The sequence below is a fragment of the Anthonomus grandis genome, chromosome 1, assembly GCF_022605725.1.
Source record: "Anthonomus grandis grandis chromosome 1, icAntGran1.3, whole genome shotgun sequence".
NCBI classification, from domain to species: Eukaryota; Metazoa; Arthropoda; class Insecta; order Coleoptera; family Curculionidae; genus Anthonomus; species Anthonomus grandis.
Genome location: NC_065546.1, coordinates 21,731,113 through 21,756,900, shown reverse-complemented (window position 1 = coordinate 21,756,900; position 25,788 = coordinate 21,731,113).

Here is a 25,788-nt window from a genome sequence, read left to right as displayed (position 1 = left end):
AAGTTTTCAGAAGTATACGCAAAAACGCACTGATGATGATCTGTATTAGTTCATTCCATGTCAGCATCTGCTGCCGAAAGACTTTGCTGCAACACTCATGCTCTGTTTTTTAGAGAGCGCTAGTTTAATTATAAATTTTCAGATATTAATCAGGTAAATTGAATTATAACTTCGGTTCCCGTAATAAAAAATAAAGTCATTTTTAATATTAGTGCTGATTTAATTTTTTAAATAGACTTAAGGTTTTGTATATGCATATAATTCTATTGGCACACCATTCTCTACAGGAAATACAACAGAGCTTTGGTAATAGCTTTGTGGAGTTCCCAAAATCCTTCGAAAAATATTTCTCGTCATTAATGGAGAGTGAACTACCGATAAACCAAACTCAGCAAAAATTTAAAATGCATATTTATAAAACTACCAACCTTATAATTATTAAACGTAATATTAAGTATTCGGCATGGCGATATCATGTCACCAAAATTGCTTATAGAAGTCAGAGAGGTATAAACAAACATAGATGGCCTGAAGATTATCGGATATAAAATTTAATTGGTAGGTGTGTACCCTGGCCATCAGCTTTGCTTATCAAGGGATAACCAGATATCCTAAATAAAGACAAAACTCGTTCTCCGATGGGCAGCTTTTGGAAGACTTAAGGGTATATTCAACAGTGACATTACTGTCAACGTTGATTGAATATTTGGGAAGATACGCAATCCTGTGTTAAAAAGTGTACCCGGTCGACTATCGGATTGCCGTTCAGTTTCGTGCACCGTGTGGTGCTGCCGCGAAGCGTCAAATCTAGGAACGATTTATTTTAGCTGCGTGGACTTGGCTTTTGGCTTCTTTGAGTCAGGTTTTCAACGACGCTGGAATCTCCGGTTACGCGGCCGAGTTGGATATTTTTTTAAGATATGGGATGATGCTGCCAACTATGTTTTTATTATTTTTTTTGAACATACAACACGGTGTCATTTATGTGGTGGTCAAGTGATAAGTGATATACTTAAGGGTGGAGGCATATTGAAATTTCTTAAAAGTTAAATTTTATAAACAAATAATTACTTACCAAAATATGTTTTTGAGACAAAAATTAATACAAAAATATATATAAAAAGCTATTTTTACAAAATTACCAACAAAGTTTAATACAAGTTATAATTCCAACAAACATTATGTTTCCTTCATTTTGTGTTCAAGAGGGTCAAGTTTTTAAATAAAAAGCCCGTTGCACTTAATTAACTAAAAACTAATATACAAAAAATATGTGGAACAAATTTTAAGATATAAGTAGGTTTCACGTAAATATTATAAAGAATAATTGAAATAATTTATAAGACTTAATACCGATGGTAATATAACTTCTTGATCAATAATTTTTTGTAAAAAGTAACCCATTTTGTCATGTGATTCAATATCTGAAAAATTGTGCAGCGTAGTGAGATCTGTAAAGTAAGGGGTTGTGAGTGAGGATGTTAATACAAATAGAAAATAGGCCACATTTTAAGTTTTAAGCGACACAGGAAAATTCTTAATTACCAGTTGTTACAAATATACTTAAAACTATAAAAAGATACCTAATAACAAAAAAAAAACATTTTGTTTAAAGACCCCGCATCACGGTTATACAGGACGTCAATAGAGGTGGTATAATTAGACGAAAGTTGAGCCATATAGTGTCCTTTTATAATAAAATCTAAATACTTCCTAAATTTTGCAAAAAACTTTTGAAATTTGGCAAAATCATTTTATTTTTTTTCTGGTGTTATTTCAAAATATATGACAAAAGTATTTATTAAATGAATAAATTATTGTGACCACTTTTTCTCGCCAATACGATGACACCTTTACGTTTAAAATACGACGTTCTGTCTTTAAAGAGCCATCGCCAACTTTGTTTTTCTTTGTCGGCGCTATATTGACCACTTGCAGTTTAACGACGCGGGAATCTTTGGGCGCCCGGCCGTTTTGTTATTTTTTTAAGACAAGGGCGATGATGATAACAGCACTTTTATTTATTTTGTTATTGCCGATATTTTAATGCGCTGTGATCTCGCATAAATAACTAGATAAATGTGGTGGTCAAGTAATGTATTGGAAGGTGCTATCTCTTACAACTTAAATTTTATTAACAAATAATAAATTACTTACCAAAATCCTTTTTTGAGACAAAAATAAATAAATAAAAACAAAACAAAAATTCAATAAGCTTTTATTTATTAATTAGAAAATTAACAAAAATATTAAATAAAGGTGATGATATAGGTAGGTTTCACGTAAATATAAAGAGTAAATTATATAATTAAAGATTTAATATCTATGTACGATACTATAGTTTTTTAGAGTCAATAATTTTTTGCAAAAAGTAGCCCGTAATGTGATTTTTGACAATACGGGTTTGTGAAACCAGCCAATATCTCAAAAACTGTGTAGGATCGTGAGATCTGTGAAGTACACTTTTTTTGCACAAAAATATTGAAAAATAGATACCTTTAACTGAAATTAATATAAAAATAAAATCGCAAAATTTACAAGGTTTTGAATAAGGGTGTAACAACACTATAAAATATAGAAAATAGGCCACATTTTAATTTGCAATACAGGCAAACACTTAATTACTAATTCTTAAAACTAGAAAAAGTTAATAAGAAAAAAAAACAAATATTTTGTTTAACAGTATAAAGGGTCTCATCGCGATTATACAGAATGTCCAAAATAAAGATGAGCAGTAAATGGTTTAATTAGGCGAAAGTTGCGCCTAATTAAACCATGCAATCTAAAAATTGGAAAAATGCCAAATACTTCCTAATATTCAGGAAAACGGTGAAATTTGGCAAAATGGTTTTTTTATTTTTTTCTGGCGTTATTTGAAAATACAAAATAAAATCATTTATACCTTATTGTAAACACTTTCTCTCATTTACAAGTTAACATCTTTAACTTTTAAATACGACGTTCCTTCTTTAGAGAGTCATAATCAACTTTGTTTCTTCTTGTCGACGCCATGTTGGCCACTTGCAGTTTTGAATAACCCTTTTAATTACTTTTTCAACGAGGTAATTTCTAGTGAGTAGTTGGAATCATCCCTATTAAATATTATATACCTCTCTCTCTTTTAAATACAATTTCGAATTTCAAAAAATTCAAAACTTACTTTATTCATAAATACATGGTACCTACTTGTTGAGATGGTACCTCTATGATATAAAATAGGCACATTAATCGACATATTACTAACACATAATTTAAAAACAATACACAATAGTGGGTTCAACATACTTGTATAAACACACAATGTATTTTCAATTTCAAAGCAAAACGACTTAAAAATTTTTTAGAGTAACATCACAAATTCTAACCTTTACATCTTTACTAAAAACTAATTATATACAATTGGCCTATTCCTAACTATCTTCAAAATATTCTAATGCTATAAAAATACTTGCTTTTAAGAAATTTCGTTAAGGACTTTTTAAAGCGAGGAGAACTTCTAGAGACCTTTATGACATTTGGAAAATGATTAAAAATTTTTATGCTCAAGTAAATAAGAGAATTCTTAGGTCACTTTTCGGTATGGGCATTGGAATATTGTATTTTTTTCTGATATTATAATGTTTTAAGGAGCCATTATTTTGAAGATACAATTTATATTTTTTGTATATTAGGCAAGCAGACTCAACAATAAACAAGCAACACAAGGAAAGTATCTTTAAATAGGGGTCTGCATGTCCTGTGGAGATTTATGACACATATATTTAATGGCTCGTTTTTTAAAAACAAACATCGAGTCAAAAAGCCGTTTACTAATTCCATACTGTAGGTATTGGTGTATGAAAGTAAGTTCCAACTTTCGACAAAAAAAAATAGACCGTTTTTGCAGATATCAATCTCAGTTCATTTAAAACCACTCTAACAGCATAACATCGTCTAGCCAGTTTTTGCCTCCAGACATATCTCCATAAAACTTAGGCTTATGATCGATAACAATTCCAAGAAATCTGTTAAAATTATTCACTTCCAATTCTTTGTTGCGAATCATGAACTGCTCTGAACATAAAAACTTAACAATTTAGTCTTATCTATGTTTAAAGACAACAAATTAGCATCAAACCACTGTTTAATCATTAATAAATCTTTAGAAATTGTTCTTGTTAATGTGCTTTTATTATTATCTGCCGATAAGATAGTGGTGTCATCTGCAAAAATAGTGAAGAATCCTCTTATCTGGAGAGACGCCAGGTCATTTATATACAAAAGAAATAAAATAGGACCGAGAAACGAACCCTGCTTACTACACAAAGTTCAGACAAACTGCCATTTGGCCAAACAAACTTTATTCTGTCTAACAAAACAAAATTTTAACCATTCTAGAGCAACTCCCCTAAACCCATATCTAGAAAGCATACCGAGCAGAATTCCATGGTTGACACAGTCAAAGTCTTTAGAGAAGTCGCAGAATACCGCTGCAGCAAAGTGACCTTCTTCAAGCTCAAATATAATCTCTCCAGGAATAAAAACATTACTCGATATTCATTTAATATGTTATTTTTTTTAATTAGGAAAGCTACCATTCGTACTATAACCAGTCTCTCAATAACTTTAAAGGCTTTTTAGGCTTTATTTTTATCTTTTTCATGAATGAATTTCATCATGAAAACAATTATTGAAAATACTTAAAACACTAAAAACCATAAACAAAATATATTGATTTAAAATTTTCTTAAAGTAAAAAAAAGAAAAAGAGAAAATGGCTCTCATATGGCTCTTTTAAGATTTTCTGATAAGATTTTGAGATTCCCATTTAAGTTGTTATAAATCAAAGTCTTAATTAATATACGCACACTGATTAATTTTGCCTAAAGGAGCCATCGTCTCACAAACTAAACACATTTACATATATCTATCTATTTGTGATTATGATATCGAAGACATTTTTTTACCAACTACCAAATTGCAAAACGGCAAACACGAACCTGTGCAAAAACTCTTCCACACAACTCAGGAATGATCGGCCGATTACTAATGAGAAGCGACGGACGAAATTATTTTTGCGCATACTGGAGAGAATCGCCATCTATTTTTCACGCATATTTGCGGTCACGCTTTAGCCCATAAGGTTGCGTATCTTCCCAAATATTCAATCAACGCTGTCAATGTAAAATGAATGATTTTCAATCAGTCTTCTTCAATTTTATCATTTCTAGTCATAGGGTTTCTAATAGGTTTTCTCATATGTCATCATTGACTTTAATTTTTTGTTGCATTGTATCTATTGTGAATGAATTACTTTGCTTATTCTGTAAGTACTTTTTTATTTTGGTGTGAACAACTTCATCATTTCACAAAATGTATTTTATTAAGTGTTAAAAATAAGCTCGGTTATGCACGAGACAATAATATAGTCTGTTTTGAAATTCGTCACGTACATTGGTAAATGTTTGTCCGCTAATATCTCTACATTTGCGAGTAATTCAATCTTTTAAATCATCCTTTAATATTTTTCGGTAGCGTTTTATAAACTTTGCTTTTTAAATACCTCAAATGAAAAAATCAGTGTTAAATCTGGCAACTGGGCAGGCCATTAAATTGCACCACGCCTGCCAATCCCTAGAAACTTTTTATTAAGCCACTCTCGAACTGTCAAAGCATAATAGAGGGAAGCTTGATCTTGTTTGAAATACAAATTATTTTCGTTTATATTCCCAGACCATTTTCATCCATGGTCTTTCAATGATTGGACGATTGAAGGATTTGTTGTGTTTTCGAAGTTGTCTAAATAATTTTGTCCAGTTAAACGATCTCCACAAAAAAATGGCTCATTGATTTCGTAATCATAAATTCTTGTTCATACATTAATTTTTTCAGGCTACTGGTTATGATTATCTCAAGAAAAGTATGGATTTCCATTATGCCACTATTTACAGTTACCATTTGCATTGCATTGCTGCTTTACCATTTAGAAAAAAAGTTGACTCATCATTAAAGCATACGTTCTTTACTAAAGGGAGGTCCTCATCGATTCGCTGGCACATCAGTTTGCAAAATTCAATTCTTTTATCAAAATCGTCTTCTCCTTGTTGTTCAAGGATTTAAATTTTGTAGGGACAAAACGCATTTTTTTTTCAATTTTTATCTACAGAACATGTTGAAATATTAGTTAACTCTCTGGCTTTGGGGATAAATCGTCTCAACCTGTATTAATTTGGCGAAGTAAAATGCAAAATTGTTTAACAAATAATTGACATGGAGTTTTCCATTTGACAAATCGAAGTGATGTTAACTGAAGTCTGCCTATAAATATAAATTGACATGTTTTTTTTTGTAATAAGTTGTTAAGGGTGGTTTTAATTGAAATGAAATTAATATTAAGAGAAAAAGAAAAGTTAGAAGTAGCGGAAAACGAAACGAAACTTGTGTCGCAGATTAAAGCTGATAAAACAAAGGCAGAGCTTTTTATGAAGTACTTAGGAAGAACAAAATAGAATGTTGTAAAAGCTAACTCGAATAATTTCTTAAAACATTTCAAGGCTAGAATTAGAATTGCTGTGGAACTATGGGCAGTTTCTTTGCTTGCATCATCTCTGATATAACGATGCCAAATGCTTAGGTAGAAATAACAAAAAAACCAATTTATAATAGCATAACAATTTGTAAACCTAAACTTATTTTGATAGATACAAAAAAATAATATTGTTCCCCTTTAGTAAAATTCATCAAGAGATTGAGATGCGACTTGTGGTCGCTATTTATTGGCCAGACTGAGAGACTCTTCCATCTTAAAACGTTTTAGGCTATTCCTTGCCTATCTGCATGATCATCCCTCCAGTGTGTGTTTTGAAGGACGTACCAACACCAGCATCCGATTGGCACTTGCATCAGAGGGACTTCCTGGTGACGTGGACTCTTTGCTCCATGATGCCTATGGTATTGGTCCAACTAAAGTTGAAGCAAATCTGTCAGCCTTTAGGTCCTTCTTCTCATCAGAAAAGCTGCTACGCCTTAAAAAAATCAGAGAGAGTCATAGCAATTATTATTCTGGTGGATCTCCCGCCAGCGTCCATGACTTGACGCGAACAGAGGATCAAGCACCCTCTGAAATACTGTACAATGGCAAGCTTAGTATTTTCTCTCTAAATATTCAGTCCTTAAGACATAAAACTAATGATTTATTTCTTTTACTAGAAGAGCTTCATTTTCCAGAAATCGTTGCCATAACTGAACATTGGTTGCATGTTGGTGAGCCTGTGGTGGTGGATAATTACACTACAGTTGCCAGATTTGATAGAACAAATCTTACTCATGAAGGTACAGTGATATTGTCTACTAGCAACGACTTTTCAATGGTAACCAAGTTCGTTAATTTAGTTTCTGAGAAAATATTTGAATTTTCCATTGTCTACAATAATAATTTTGATCTGTTGTTTGTATTTACAGAATACCTGATGCTGACGTAAATATTTTTTTCCAAAAATTACTGAGCTTGCTTGAGTCTCTGCCGTTAAAAAGCAAACTCATTTTATGTGGCGACCTAAACATTGATTTTTACAGTGTAAGTGCTGCTTAAGAATCTCTCCAGTCCGTTTTCGAATCTTTTGGCTTAATCATGCACATTAAATCACCTACCAGAATAACTAAAACCAGCTCTAGTACAATAGATTATGTCGTATCTTCCTTTGAGCCAGATTTCGTCGATTGTACCGTCTTAAGCTCAGGTTTCTCAGACCATGAAGCAGTGTTAACAAAGTTTTCCATAACTAAATCTAAAAGTAAAAATGTTCCACGCAAATTAGGCCGTATTTTCTCGGATAATTTTTTTTTACATTTTAGGCACCTTTGTCAATCAACTGACTGGAATATTCTCTCTGAAGACGTTGATTCAGAATTCTCTAGATTTGTAAAAACGCTATCTAGTCTTTCTCACAAATCCTCTCCTTTGAGACCTCTTAAAAAGAAGCAACATAACCCCTGGTCTACCCAAGGCAAAAACATGCGCTTATTTTCGCATCTTAAGAAATTTTCAGACAGAGCTTTTTTTCATGAATACGTAAGACTTTACAAAAAGATTTATTAGAGAACTTTAAAAGCCGCCAAGGATATTTACTATAATAGGAGACTGGCTAAATCTAAAAATGTGGCTAAGGAAACATGGTCGATTGTTAATGCTTTGAGAAATAAGCCTTCTTTGTCGAATACTATCTCCACTTCATCTGAGAACCTAATGATTATTTTGTAAATGTGGCAAATGATTTAATGAGTACCATAACTCCTTCCTATGATCCACTTTCATATCTTCCCATTGCAAATGAGAATTTCCACAGTTTTTTCTTTACGCCCGTAGTGTTACCAGAGCTTTGCAGTTCAATTAGGGAAATCAAAAACAAAGGCTCTTCTGGAATTGATGGACTTACTCTCAATATATTTTCAAATCTGCCCGAATGTACATTATGTCATCTTATTGCTCTAATTTATCAGTCTTTTCAAAAAGGTGTTTTTCCTAACTACCTTAAGATGGCGATAATAATTCCACTACATAAAGGAGGAGACAAAGATCAGTCTTCCAACTATCGCCCTATCGCTCTTCTTCCCACACTTTCAAAAATTATTGAAAGATTGGTTAAAAAAAGACTTCTATCATTTTTGCTAAAATATAAAATACTTACTTCCTATCAATTTAGATTTTTAAATAACAAATGCACAAATGATACTATATTTTCTCTTTTTAATATCGTATACTCTAGGTTAAACAACCAACACCCTACAGCAACAATTTTCTGTGATTTTTCTAAAGCCTTTGATTGTGTTAGTTGCAATATTACGGGTTCAGAGGAGCGCCTTTTGAATGGTTTAAGTCGTATCTCAATAACAGAAGTCAACCTGTGAGAATTGATTCGACTATGTCTTCTTGCAAGCCAATACAAAGTGGAGTACCTCAAGGTTCCGTACTTGGCCCTATTTTGTTTCTTATCTTCATCAATGACTGCTAATCTAAATATTAACGGTAAAGTCTGTCTATTTGCTGATGATACTAGTTTTACCTGGAGTAATCCAGATATTTCTACACTTCATAGAACCGTATCAAGTGATTTAACTACTATCAAATCATGGTGCGACTCTAATCTCCTTTGTTTCAACATTTCCAAAACTAAAATGTCCTATAAAAATACCTTGCAATCTTTTGTACTTGGTAACGCAATAATTGACGAAGTTGATTCTGTAAAGTTTTTAGGGCTAATTGCTGACAACTCGTTAAAATGGGACATACATATTGACTCTTTATCAAGAAAATTAAGTTCCGCTTGTTTTGCGTTAATATCAATTTCTAAGGAGCTTAGCCTGTCTACTTCTAGAACAGTTTATTTTGCCCTTTTGAATCGCACTTCGATACGTCCTTCCATTCTGGGGTACATGTAGTGCAACTCAATTTGATCGTATTTTTAGACTACAAAAGAGAGCTTTACGTTATACACTAAGACTTAAATACAGAAGTCATTGCCAGCATTTTTTCAAAAAATTTCAAATATTAACTCTTCCATTTTTATTCAAATTTTAGTCCGTTTGTCTAATACGCAAACACGGTTCAGCATCTGATAGGCTTTCCCATAGTTATCCACTTAGAAACACGGAACATGATCTACCCCACATTCAGAGTTGGTCAAAAGTTCCGTATTATATAATGCAAAAAAAATGCCATTGGAAATTAAATCCATCATCTGCCATTGGAAATTAAATCCATCACATCTTTTTTTGCATTTCGTAAACCATTAAAAGCATTCTTACTGAAGAGAGCTTTTTACAGAGTTAACGATTTTTTTTTGTAATCATTGATTTGAAATTTCGCACTAGCTGATTATGTATTTTTACTATCTGTACATGTTTAGGTATACTGCTTTGGTAGATATTTTAGGATTTTTTACTTTTTTAAACATTTTTTACATTTTTTTTTAATATAGAGAGATTTTTTAATGATTTTTTTTGACATTGTATACATTAAATTGTATATTTTATAATAATATTTTTAAATACTTACAATTTTTAAATTGTATTAATCTGTAGATATTGTAGATATTCTATTCTATTCTATTTATTTATTTTTTTTTTTAAATTTTGTTTTATTTTTCTTTTCTTTAATTGTGTTTTGTTTGTATTTTTATGTCTTTTTTGTTTTACAGCTTTGTCTACAAATTGTAACAATTTCTTGACAATAAAGCATTGATTGATTGATTGAAAAATTTAAAGCATTTTTTTAAATAAAATATAAGACTCTGTATAAAGAAGTCAATATTCAAAGTTAAATTAAAAAAAATAAAAAACAAAAGTAAAAAACATAACGTATATTAGAGAAAAGGACAAAAACATCGCAACGCCGCTAGATCTCAATATTAATCCTACCAACACAAGGAATCTTTAACAGTGACGTTAAAAAATATTTACATTCTAAATATTTATTAATAATAGATTATGCTTTAAGTATAAACCAAATTATCACATTTATAAACTCTTTATGGTTTTTTTTAATTAACCTCACTAAAGCAAAGGTACCTACATCTAATAAAAAGTATTTTTGTGAAAATAAAATATTTTATAATTATTACAGATTTCTGAATAATTCATATTTTAAGATATATATTTTTAACATTTTAGTAGGCCATTCTTCTGAGGAGACAAAAAAAAGACATCAGTCTATCAGTCCTATTAATAAAACCATCGACAAAACTCGAGTTTTTAATTTTTTATAGCCTATTAATAGATAATTTTTTTTTTATGATAAAAATATTTGAATTTAAAAATATAAAGATTCTTCTATTTCACTTTTAAGTTTTTATTAAGTTTATTTCTATTTCTATTCTACGTTTATGATGGCGATTTTCGTTTCGTGATATGATGTTAAGAGAGTTTCGGTATTTACTTGTAAAAAGGTCGGCTTTAATGACCTTTTTTTCCACGGCACGCAAGTTTCTATCATCGTAACAATTCACTAAAATACTTAAATGAGACCTTTTTCAACTAGGATCTATAGAAGAAAAATGCAGAACTTTACAAATTCCCATTGTAAACACAGAGCCGTTTGACAAGATGACATTTCGCGCATTACTGAGCTTTTGCTTGCGATGTGGCCATTCTAAATTTTGTAGAAGCAACTTTAGGAATAAAAATAATAATTTTTTTTTGGTTTAAAGATTATACTTTTGTTCTTAGAATAAATTATATCTATTTTTACTTTTTATTTTTAATAAAAAATCCAACACAAATAAGTTAAATAACATTATTATATGTGATAATATATATCTGAACATTTCCTCTTTTGAAGATGTGTGTAAACTTGACAACAGAAAATCAGTGAATATGTTTATAAATAAAACACTCCCTTGCCCCTGAGCATATGTTGAACTTAAAGAAAGCTGTTTTTTAGTGATTCTAGTCTAAGAATAAGTTAGTAAATTCTAATACCCAAACTTACGATATTACATATACAATAGAAACACAAACGTCATCCAAGAAGGCTTTAAAGAACACAAACTTATAATCCTTCATTTTGAGATACAGAAATTCAAATACGAAATGAACGACGAGACCAATGCTTTGTGTTAAGTGTGAGATCACTGAACTAAAAGAAGAGCATGCGGTACTATGGAATAAGAAAAATAAAGAGGTGGAAAATTCCAAAGAATCAGGATTTCATTTTTATTTTCAAGGATTTTTTCCCATTGATTATATAGCAACGTATTATCTAGGCAAGATGCTACACTTAAGATAATACCTGCAACAAGCAATGTCACCGAAGAAATATTTATATCAAAAAAGCACACGCTGTAATTTACCTTAAATATTGTAAAGAGGCGAAAAATGTGAAAATTTATGGTCACCCAAAGTAATATTTAATTCCACATACGTACTTAAAGAATGTGATGCTTTGTTCAGTTTTTTTTTTTTCAGTCAGAAAATGAGCAGTTTTCCTGCGTGCCACTGACGCTGGCTGAAAGCTGATTTTTTAAAAATTTTCTTTGCGTCTTCTTAGATAATCATAAGGACTCGGATTGTTGAAATTTGAACATCTGAAATAAACCACTCATAAGTTCCACATGCATTAATCGTCACAGAAAAACCACAGGGATCATCTTTTAATTTAGCATTTACTGCCTTGTCTATTGTTGTAAGAAAGTTAGACTAGTGCTATTCAGCGTCTCGTATTATTACGTTTTTATGTAGCTGGATATGTTCCTGATTTGATATTACTCAATCTACAGGATCATTTGACTCTAAAAGCTCTTCAGTATTGTCTAAAATAGATTTTTCTTTAATATTTTCAGTAAGTTTTATTGAGCACAACATTCCTTTAGGTGGAAGTTTTCCAATAGCAGTTTCGTTTAATGAAACTCTGTTTTCGGCAATTAGTTAGATTTTACGGATAATTGCGTGGCTATCAAATGTTTTGCCTGATGTTGTCTTACATCTTTAGAATTTGGATATAACCTTTTTAAAGTAATGCTATCCACTTTATCAAAAACAAAGTCTAAAAGTCTCTGCTTATAGTATATTTTAAAGTGAAATACTATAAAATCAGTGAGTTATGTTAAATTGTAGGCTTTTGTTCTTTATAAAGGTAAAGTCATGTTTAGATTTTACAAATGTTGTTTCTTTAATTTATCTGTTTGTTTGAAAAGTTATTATTTATATTATTTTTGAGTACCTTAAGTATATTGTTTATATCAATAAGCATTTTTCTGAGGACATTTAGGTTGCATCCAGTCTTAGCTAGAGTATCCGCTTCTGAATTTCCCGGTATATTCTCATGACCCAGTATCTAGGCAAGCTGGATGTCAAAGCCTTTTTCATTGATTGTACTAATTAGTTGCTTTGTTATGATAATCCAGCGATCTATCATTGCAGATAAAAGATTTCTGTTGAGTTTTGTAACTGGGCTCAAAGAATCCGAAAAGATGATAGCTTTCTTTAGTCATTTTTCTTTTTAAAATTTTCAGCAGTTTTTTTGTTAATATTTAATAGAATAAATGTATTTTTAGGTTACATCACCTGTTTAAAAATGGCACCTTAATGAGAACATACTTTTCATATGAAAAATTTTTTATTACTTATTATTATTTTCTATTATTTATTATATTATTATTTTATATTATTCACTATTTTTCGGTGTTCTCTTTTAGAAAATAAAAGCAAATCTGAAAAGAAAATGATCACACAACTTTGAATGACAAAAGGAATTTTCGGTATTCTCTTGAACTTCAGTTTATTTTTTAAAATACTTTTAATAAAAAAGTATCACTTTAGGTTGAGAATCCAGTAAAATAATAGCCGGTAGCTGAATATGTAAAAGGAAATAAATAAATTGATTATTGAGTAATATATTTATTACGATAAATATCCAACGGTTTGAGGTTGCATGGGCCTTAGGAAAAACCTACAAACACCCTCTTAACGCAAGATCTTATAACCAAAAATAAATTATTAATAAATATTTTTTTCTTTTAAAGAAAAGTAATGTCTTTGAAATATGAAATGACTTGATTGACATACGGATTTATTTGCCATCGGCTGTTAAATATCGATAAAAGGTTAAAAATACATACATATATTGTGAAGTCATTGTATCGCTTAAAATTGTATGTACCATATATATATGTTTATTCTCTTTTTTATGTTTGTGCTAACAACAATAAGCAAACATACTATACCGGTTTCGCCAACCCCATTTTGCATACCGACTTGATATTTGTAAACTAATGAGAACAAAAAATGCCTCATAAGGCTGGTACTAAAATAAAAGCGCGATCTAACATGTGCTACTTAAAACACGCCAATTTTTTTCGGAAATAAAAAGATAATCATATATTTCAATCTATTCTACGATAATTCTATACAGATCGTATTATCGTGAGCTACGTATTACCCAAAATAATGGCAACACCGCTTGGTTGCGGCTTGCAGGCGGCGGAATTTTTCGTTTTTATTTTTTAAACCGGGTCAACCGACTCAGCAGACCTCACTTTGCTGTGTTGCTGCACGTTGCACTAATAATTTTTGAGCGTTATTTGAGTGTTTTTTCACTATAGCTGTTTATACCCCTTCCGAAAGAGTTCAACTAATTAAATGGTTTTATAGAGGCAATTCGGCAGTATAATGTAGAGATTTGTTTTCAGTGACATTTGAGAATAGACCGATTCCTTGTGCAAAAACGGTTTTAAATGTGGTTACAAATTTTGAGACATCTTTTTGTCTTCAAGATTGTAAAAAATGCCACACAAAACGTCAAGAACCACTTGTTGAAGTGGTCCAGGATATAGGACGGCGGGAAGAAATGGTTTGCAGTACCCTAGAACTTGATTTGACACGGTCCACTAGAAGTGTTGGAGAGGAACTGGGAATGAGTAATAAAACTATTGCTCGTATCTGGAAAAAATATGGGTACAAATGTTTCAAGTATTCAGAAACTCAGGAAATATTTTCTGAAGACCAGTGGCGAAAGAATGGAATTTTGTGAAACCATGATGGAAAAGGCAAATGAAAACGAATATTTTTAAAAAAAATATTTTGTTTTCTGATGAATCTTCTTTTCCATTACATGGCAAACAGAATCTTTTCATTGTTCGTTATTGGTCTCAGGAAAACTAGCACAGAAGTTGTCAGTTTCGTACCCAGTATCCTCAGAAATTGAATGTTTGGGCAGGTATTTTGGGCGTCAATGGTATAGGGCCATTTTTTATTGATGGTACTTTAAACGCCCAAATGTACCTTAAGTTGCTGCAAAACCAAGTTCTTCCTGCCACTCAAATCCTACCTGATGTAGACCTGGGATCGGTTTATTTTCAGCAAGATGGCTGTCCTGCTCATAACGCGGCTAGGGTAAAAGAATTTTTAACAAATAATTCTCCTAACCGCCTTATTAGTGGGACTGGCGATATTAAATGGCCTCCTAGATCTCCAGATTTGTCTCCAAATGACTTTTATCTGTAGGGCTACCTTAAGCACACCATTTACAAGCATAAATTTAGTAGGCCAACAAATTTAGAGGAGTTGCGAAATAAAATTATCGAAGGTGCCAAATCCATTTTACCTGAAACTCTTTTGGAGGTGCGAAACAGCTTTTATTTAGCTTTTTTTGTTTAGCGAAAGAAGGCGGTTTATTTGAGCCTCTTATTTAAAAAATGATGTGTTGTTAAGTTTGTTTATTAGAGTTTTATTTCTGATTTTTTATTATATTTTTATCAGAGTTTGATATTTTATTTTTTATTAGAATAACGCTTTAATTTTCATTATGCAAAACACAGCATATTAAACATTCTAAGATTACAATTCTATGCGGGTTTTACACATTGTCATGTCTGTAAAAAACGCATTAGAATAAAAATTTTAAAAATGCCTGCATTTTCGCGTAATATTTTGGGACACCAATTGGCGCCAAACGACGCAGCTCTCACGTAAGTCAGGTGTTTACTAATCCCGTCCTTGGGCCAGCGCGATGTTGCAAAATTTCGCCTCTATGCGGTTTCCTATAAGTAACGAACGAAAACACGATCTGTATATTATCCCATGATGAGTAGCAAATTAGTTATTAGAGCATTGTTGTATATACCTCTTCATCCTTCCTAGCTTTAAAGATTATTTATTTATTTTACAAAATAATTTTTTAGGTTAAATCACCTTTTTGAAAATGACACCGTAATAAGAACTACTTTTTATATATATGCCTGATATTTGTAAACCGGTGGGCAACACAAACGCATGATATGGTTGGTACAAAATAAAAGCACGGCATGACATGCGCTTCTTAAACCGCGCTAATTTCGACTCATCCGGTAAGCCCAGAGCCATATTTTAGAGAGCAAGCACCTTTAAGATATGTCATTCAATGTTCAAGTCATAACGTCACCGTATAAGGTGCTTTAAGCGTTTGTTAGCGGTCTATGGAGATCGCTAATAAACTCGATACATATCGTCGGGTTACTGCAAAAACAAGATAACTCAATTTTTAAAATTTTTTAAGATAAGTGCATTTTAAGATTTAAAAATTGCTTCTACGTGTACTGCCAAAAGAAGATAAGGTTCTAACGGCAATTAAGGGTCGTTTCGCATATGCAATAACAACATAACTCCATTTTGATTAAAATGTAACCAGCAAAAAAAAAGATATGTACACCTATCTTCTATCAACCCAACTGCATGTCACATTTTTTTTGTTCATTTAACTGCACAAATAAGATATGTGGTACTTATCTCTTTTTGGCTGTTTAACTTTAGTAAAAGACATATGATTTTTCACTAAAAACCAGTCAAGTGCCACTTATTTTGTTTTGGCTGTACTGTTATTTATCAAAATATAAAATAATTGTTAGTTTATTTAGATATATGGTACATATCTTGTTTTTTGCTGTAGCGAGAATGCTTTTTTAGTTGAATGTGTATGCACTAAACTCTAAATTGTGGTATTTATCTTGTTTTGGCTGCACAGTTTTTCAGACATAACCTAAAAAATCTGTTACAACGTGGTGTTAACTCTCGCAATATTTTGTTTAATTTGTGTGTTTTTATGACTTACAGTAAAAAATTTGCAAATAATTATGTCGCGAGAAGCAGCAATGGTAAAAATGGTTCTTGGAAAAGAAAAATGTAAAGGTATTTTCCTAAATGTTATAAGTTGGTTTGGAAAGACTTTAATTTATATTTGCATTTTTTAGTAGTTTATCAAGAAAATAATGTAGCTAGTAAGGCTTCTGAGTCTTTTAATTTTACGGTGGTGGAGGTTAAGCCGTATTTAGAGAATAAATGTTTAGAGGCAAGCCCAGATAAAATTTCTAATTTTAATGAGAACACAGGTAGGCTGTTATTAATATTTTATGTGCGTTTAACTATAGCTATAATAGTTGCGTATGGCATTTTAGATGGTGGTTTTTTAATGGCGGAAGTTCAAGAGCCTTTTGTATGTAAGCCTTTGAATCTACACTACAAAAACTGAATGTGTAGATTTAGATATTAGAAAAGAATTCGAAAATTATAATGTAGCTGGTCCCTCGACTAAAGGTGAAGATTTAGATGAGACAATAATATCCTCCAAGCTAAATTCCGATCATGAACGCACTATTTATGAATTAAGAAATGTTTTAGATGATTCCGATCAAGATTACGTCCCTGATAGTTCTTCGTCAGAAACCTCCGATGAAGAGGGTACGTTAATACTTTTTTAAAATTTTAAATTAAAGAGAAATTTCTACTTTTTAGATGTTTCGGATAACCATGTTCCGTTAACTACCAATTTTCTAAAGAAAAGTCCGTTTTTGAAATCAGATCCTTCTCAATGGAAAAAGAATCTCGCTAAGCGTCAGAAAGTCGAAGCTAAAGCCCCACAAAATATTGATTGCTCAAAATGTCGTTTTAAGTGTACAGAGAAGATTTCTTTAGAAAAAAGATTGATAATTTGTAAGAACTATTGGAGCTGCGATTTTAACACAAGAAAAGATTTTGTTTTAAACAATGTTACAAGAAAGACGAAGAGCAAAACGCACAAACATGAAAAAACCACGGGAAGACTCGAAAAGTTTCTTTTTTTACCACAATGACACAGCTGTAAGAGTATGCAAAAGCTTTTTCATTAAAACATTTTGTATTAGCAAGGAGGTTGTAGAGCATGCCTTTAGGAACCAAGGAGAGGAAAAATTATTTAGCGGTAATGATAAACGGGAAAAAAAGGAACCTCATAATAAAACTAAATCTGAAGATTACGAAAAAATTAAGGCTCATATTGAATCTTTTCCTGTAATGGAATCTCATTACACGCGAAAGTCTACTAAACGGCAGTATCTGGATTCCAAATTAACCATAGCAAAGATGCATTTTCTTTATAAACAATTTTGTGAAAAGGATGTTTTAGTACCTATTTCACTTATAACTTATAGAAGGATATTTTGCAAAAATTACAACTACTCGTTCTATAAGCCAAAAAAAGATCAGTGCCAAATTTGTATGCAGTATAAAAGTGGCAAAGATAAAAAGAAAAAAGAACTGGAAAATATAATATATCAGACCCACGTGTTACGAAAAGAAGATTGCAATGCTGCTAAAATTAAAGATAAAGAAAGAGCATTACATGACAATACGTTTGTATGTTGTACGTTTGATTTACAAGGTGTTCTTCAGATTCCTAGCAGTGATGTAAGTCCTATGTATTACAGCAGGAAACTGTGCACATACAATCTGACAATATACGAAATGGCACCACCAAATAATGCGTTTTGCTATGTTTGGACTGAGGTTAATAAAAAAGGGCAGTTTGGAGATCGGCACCTGTTTATACAAATATATTGAAAAGCTTCCTAAAGCAGTAACTGAAATATCTCTTTTCTCAGATACGTGCAGCGGTCAAAATCGCAACCAAAACATCAGTGCTCTCTTGCTCTATCTAGTTCAAACAAAAACCCAATCTACAAATCATAGAACAAAAGTTTTTAGAAAGTGGCCATAGTTACATGGAGGTTGACAGTATGCATAGCTCAATTGAGAAAGCCAAAAAGCATGTTCCGGTTTATACTCTTCATGACTGGATAACAATCTTTTGTATGGCTAGAACATCAAGGTCAAACAAAAAGCCCTATAATGTAATTGAATTAAAATATGGTGATTTTTTGGACATTGAAAAATTTTCGAAATCGGTAATGAAAAACAAAATTAATAACACGCTTGGTGAGAAAGTAAACTGGTTAAAAGTGAAGTGTTTTAAATACCTGAGTGTAAATACCAAAGTGTAAACCTTGGATTCTTCAATACAGATATGACCATACATCGGAATACAAAGAAATTAATGTTTTAGGTAAAGGAAAGCCACTAAATTTAGAAAACTTTAAGTTTTCAAAAGCATACAATAAGCCCAGAGCTACTACAACCAGTAAAAAAGCAGATTTACTTAAACTTTGTAAAAGTGGGGTCATTCCAGAAGAATTTCATAATTATTATAAAGCACTAGTTACCTCAAAAGATGCAAAAGATGTAGTCCCAGAACCTACAGTAGAAGATAGTGAATGTGAATCAGAAGGTGAATTAACCGATGGCGAGTCTTATGATAATTGAAAAAAACTTGACAGCCAAAACATGATAAATACAAGTTTAATTTATTATTTATTAAAAAAATATCACATTTTGTTTTATTTTTGCTATGTTATTAATAATAAAGCTTTAATAATAACTTGTTTAATGCTTTTATTAAAAAAATATTATTAAGCAAAAAAAATGGATTTTTAAAATTCGTTGTAATATTAAAATGCTCATAACTCAAAATCTATAAAATGTGACTTATCTGGTTTTTGCAGCAACCCGACGATGTATCAAAGTCAAAAGAAAGCTATATAAACAATAAATAATAATAAATATTGATGTAAATTTTTTGATATTTTTTTAAAGTTGAGAAGCATTAGATTTTTTATGAGATCTGATTTAGACTCAAAAAGTTTTAAAAACTTAAACAAATGGGGGTGTTTTCATGATTGAGGTCAGTCTTCAAAATGAATTCAATACCGACAAAAGGTATCGCTAATATTTAGACTCTGACAGCTATTCAAACATGTCGTCATTCGAGCGCAACCATATGATGACGTAACGCTTAAGATATTGTAAGGCAACTTACTTGCCCTTACTTGCTAAAATATGTCTCAAAAAAACTTTTACATCTACCAAGAACTTTTTAAAATGAGGTCATTTAATCGCATTAAGGTAAAGTCTTATGCATCTTTGATTCTATCTCTAGTATCTTATAATCACGCAATACAATACGCTTATATTAGTGCTTGGGATGACGACAAGCACTAATATAAGCTTTGTTAAAGTAAATGTTCACATTCTAATTATTTGTTAGATCTAAAATACAACTTAAATTACTTCTATAACTCTGGCTCACGAAGGTTTGAATATTTCTATTAGGTTTTTTGTTATCCTCTGCAGGAAAAAAGGATTTTAAGATTTCTTGTACTCAGCGACATCAGGCTACCGTTCCATACAAAAACCAACTGCAGATGCAGGAAAGAAAAGTTTTATCGGTAGTGGTCGCGGGCATGGCGGGAATCACGTCACGAACAAATACCGGCGACACGAAAAGGGAATAGCAATAGCCAGGAAGCGGTAAAGGGGGAATACTAAAATTTGTGTACTCGCTGTGGCGAAAAACTGCTCGCAACCTGTCCGCCTCGCACAGAATAAAATGCAGAATTTAATTTCAGACGTGACTCGTTTTTTACATTGAATTTATTTTAGGAGCAACAGTTTAAAGAGCCTGTCGAAAAATAAATAAAGAAAATTGTACTAGTTAATGTTCTTCAGTGTTTAGTAATATTTAACTATTCATAAATATAATGAATACTAAAACAATAGTTAAATTAAATACTAACATTAACTCTAATAGATCCACCTGATAGGCACTGCCTAAAATTACTTTACCATTTTGATGAATAAATCGCAAAAAACCTGGACTAAAAATTAATTTGACCTTAAGTCAAAACCTGAATGAACAATTAAGCTCTATACACACAGGTGACACAGGGATTAAAAAGCATTTTTTGGAAACAAATTAAGTTTAGGTGCTCAAAAACTTATTAAAAAACTGTTTAGATTTATATTTCAAGTTATAAATCGTATTTTAAGGTATTAGCGTTTTCTTTAAGTCAACCAGCTTCATCTTTTATCATTTAAAATAGTCAATGGTTAATATATTTTAAATGTTTTATCTATTTGAGAGCATCTGTACACCACCTTTACCATTACATGATACCATTTGAGACATGCGCTTATTTATCACTACATACTATACTACGCTACACAGCATTAGAAAGAAAAATGTTTTTATATGATTTTTTTGGTGCTGTAAAATTGGTAGTAACACATTTCACCAAAATAGACACCTATCTCAACAATGCTAAACATGTGCAATCTGTTATCTGTGAAACAAAAAATTATGTTTTATTATTTAAAATTAAAAATAATATGTTATCACAGTATATTTGTAATAAGATTAAATTTTTCAAGGACGTACATAACTATAACACACGAAACTGTAATGATTTTATTTTAACTAGATGTGCATCTAGCCAAATGTTGAATTCCGTTTTGTATTAGGGCTTGTAAGATTATAATATGTTGCCAGTTACTATAAAAAACTGTCGTTTAACTGCATTTAAAAATTTTCTGAAAGAGCATGTTTAAGCTTAAATTATTATTTATCTATAGTGAATTTTGCTTATTATGTATAATTTTTTATACATTTCTAAATTTGGTTTAATTTTAAAATATAGATTTCGGTTCAGAGTGTACAGATTTATATTTTTTATCATTAATCTGCTTGTATAGATAATACAGTGGGGTAAACTTTTCTGAAATAGCGAAAAAATGCCCTTATCTTGGTAAAAATGTTCAACGTAGCCCCATATTGAACCATAAAATAGTAATAGCGCAAAGGTTGATTTATATTATTCTGCAATTTATATGAATTAAAAACCAAATTAAAAACTTCTTCAGTGGTTAAGCTTGACGTAAAATAAAAATAAAATATCTCTGTCTACCAATATGTTTATACATACATTAAGTAAGTACAGCAAGCATTTATTATAATATAGCTTTATAACATTTTGGTAAAAGCAAGCAATTTTAATTTAATTTTAAAGACAATTAATAATATGTTTTTGAAGACGTTAAGGCTGCAAGGTCACTAAATAAACTTGTACCCTACAATTGTCAAAACGCAATTTATCACTAAATATTTTAATTTTTTCTTTTAAGATAGGTACTATTGAATTTAATCTTTTTGTTATGAATACTAGGTATCATCTCTTTTATTTTCTTTTGTATAAAATAGATCTAATTGAATATTGAGTGATTTCTTAGAGCTTTTTTTACTGATTAGCAGTGGTGTTCGTATAAACTCCTTAAGTTTGGTAATATTGTCTATAGATAGGTAACAACTCCAATTTATGGTAGATGAGTAAAATTAAAAGAAAATAAATAATAATCTGTATATTTCTATAAATTCTGTCTTATTAGCACACAAAAATATGCTTCTAATTCTACCATTTATAATCCGCAAAGCCTTGACGTTTTGCTTTCATATTTTAAGCAAAATTAATTGCTTTATTTTTCTTCATTAGGCCCTTTAAATTTCAAATCTAAACTAAATAGGTAGTTTTATTAAAATCTAATCATTTATATGTACTTATTTATATACATAATTTGTAATCATATACATAAAAATAAAAATCCTTACTTAGAAACAAAGCACTATCGAAATTCTAAAACCCAAAATATAACACACGTTCACAACATTATTTTTAAATTTTAAAGTGGCATTGTATTCAATAAATATTTTAACACGCCTTATCTTGTATATTAAAATCACCAACAAAAATGAAACAAAAATCAATAACAATAATAACATAAATAATTAGACTTATTCACTCTGTTACTACCAATTTCACTTTAATTGAGATTTATTCACTCTGTTACTACCAATTTTACAGCACCAAACAAATCACATAAAAACATTTTTCTTTTTAATGCTCTGTACCGTAGTATAGTATGTAGTGATAAATAAGCGCATTTCACAACTACAAACTACTACACATACACTACAACACAACTACAAATACTGCGGTGCAGAGCCGCCGAGTTCTATGGTGCTCTGTGCTGTAGCGGGCCGGCCGGGGCCGTGCTCTGTCGCAGGCACTCGTACACGCGCGACGTTGCAAAATTTCGCCTCTATGCGGTTTCCTATAAGTAACGAACGAAAACACGATCTGTATAAAGTATATTTTATAATATACTTTATACAGATGTAAGAGAGAGAGAGAGTCACAACTATCTATATTTATTTATTTAATTAATTATTAATATGGGGGTGATCGGGAACCGATAGATTATTTGCATTACAGCGGAGAGCTATTAGAGTATTAAAAAGTTTTGGGTTATAAGGAAAATTCATGACTGTTGGCAAGCATTTAAATACTATTGAATTTTAGTATGAAGTTCTATGAGGCAGAATCACAGATAATAACTTATAAGAGATACCTTCGATGAATTAAATATGAAACTGACAAAAAAATATATATACTTATATTCGAACAGTATCCTGACTATTAAAATATTATAATTGTTTAATGCTACTGAATGAAAAGCTTTTGGTATTCATATAACTTTTTTTTCGTTAACCCTCTACGTTTTATTTTTTTATCGATTGAAATTTGTAAATAAAATACTTTTATTCATCTATGTTGAATTTTTTAACTATAACTTATTGATAATAATAATGATATTATTATTACAACTGTTGTTTTATAAATTAACAAACATTATAAATCCATAATAAATCTGATTGAATAGTTGAAATTCACAATAACGCTGCGACCTATCAAATTTATATGTAACAATTGAATAACGTCACCTAATCAATTATTAGTTTATTAAAAAGTGTATATAACGATTTCAGTTATAAAGCTAATAACTAGTTAATCAAATATTATTACTATTCTGACTTTGACTATCTCTAACGATATACCCAATTACATACATACATATTGGCTACAGATGTTATCCTTATACGAGTCCCCGTCGTTTTATCTACTGCTATCCCTAAACCCTTTTTACCCCAAAAAGGATCCATCCTCCGCCTCTACTAATTACAAAATGACAAAACGCTAAGCTCCCCTTTTAACCTATGTTCAACTAGTTCCTTCCTTTATTTGTAGCAATTCAGACTGACAGGCTACCCCATTTCTCGATGGACGGGATCTTGGGGATCTAGCTTGTCAGTTTATCGTTTAAATTTTCCCGGATTATTCGGAAATTTCAGGAAATTCAGCGATGGAGGCACTTGTGCAAGAGTTTGTGGATTTAGCTGAGAATATTTTGGGTTTTGATGAGGGTTTTGTGCTGTAGTGTGAATTTATTTGTTTGATTATCGACTTTCTTTAACAGAGTAAATAAATTTGACTGAAAACTTTATTGTAGTGATATATATTCTAAGTAGTTTACATTAGGAAACTTATTCTGAAAACTTACAACATTTATTTTAGTACATATTAAGCTTTGGTGATAAGCGGAATGACTTAAAGACTAATGTCTTCCGCCTTATAAATTTTCGGCAGGGTTGCCAAATTGATTGAGCGAAGCGGTGTGTATACAAATAAAAACAATATAAATCATTGAGCATAGAACGTCTATTAATAGACTAAAGGCTTAAATAAGGGACAATTTTAATGCATGTTTCTTGTTAAAGGTTGAAAAAGTCTATTATAGTAGTGGCTCGAGCTACTCCATTATTTCCACAATTAAGCAAAGCAAACTTTAACTTCAGCGGATGTATTCTATACTTCTGTAAGAGTACGGCAATGCTAGGTTTTAACACTTTACATTTTCTTTCTTACACAGCATATTTTCTACTTAAACGTTGCTGTAGTTTCGAAAATAATTCCTTATTGTTCTTTTAAATAATCACTATCTGGCAAAGCAATTAAGAACTGGCAGATAAGAAGATCAGAAGGAATGATTATCTAAGGACAATTAAGGTCCTACGAATATACAAATGGAAGTCGAGAATTAAGCCGATTACCGATGCCTTATCGCCAGTGGATATTTTTTCAAAAATCAAGAGGTATTTGCTTTACCACTCTCTGGATGTAGCGCTTGGCGGATCTTACTCCCCTTTCCAATATCTGTCAAAGTAAGGAGAATGGAAAAAAATAAAATAAAGCTAAATATTGCTCTGAAAAAAGATTATAATTAATATGAATATAAAAAAATATATTTAGCAAGCTAATTTTTGTTCAAAAAGTTCTGTTTTAAAACACAAAAGTTATAATTTTGATATAAAGTTCACTACATTGTATAACAAAAAAACGTAAAAATCTCTTTTAATTTAATTATTAAATCATGAGGAGACATTAATTTTATTTTAACATTATGAGTAAAAAAATTATTTTATAGACTTTGCTTTTTAAATATAATAATTCAAAAAATCTAACGGTTCCCAGGCGTAATTAGACTCTTTTCTTGGAGATATTTATAAAGCAAAATTATAAAATCTCACCTGAAAATATTGATGATGTCAAATTTGTCGTAAGTACAAGTCCAAATAAATTGTTGTAAGTAATTTTACACAGGTTTTATTATTGTCTTGTCAATAACAGATAAAATAATTATTTATAAAAGAAAACTGGTGCACATCTTAACCCTTATGTGACTGGAAAGGTACCTGGGTACCTTTTTAGTTTTCAGATATAAATATTTTTTTAACTCACCTTCGATGAAGCTTGTACTTTTGTGACATTTCTTAATTTGGTTTTTTTAAGTTATTGTTAAAATTTGAAAATATTTTTTTTTTATTTTCAAAGTAAATAAGGTGTAAAAAATTTTCACCTATAGTTGACTGGATGGTTACCCGGGTACCTATACTATGTTTATAAAACTAATAAAATTTTAAGAGTTAAATTTATATGTTTTATTATATATTCAGTAATAAGAAGTCATAGAAAATTACAGTGAGTTACAAATTAACGCAACATGACAAACAAACACTTAAAAACACTAAAAAACAGTACTTATGATTTACAGTTTTGACAAATAGTTTGAGCCACTGAATGCTCATTACAAACTGGTTTGGAGCACGATTTACAGGCTTTACGAGTTTTTCTCTGTTTATGGATTCGCTCTCGGCATATTTGGCAACTACCAACCACCTTTACACGTCCAGATGCATCTCGTTCACAGACTGCTTGTTCTCTAACTGGATTATCTAAAGGAACA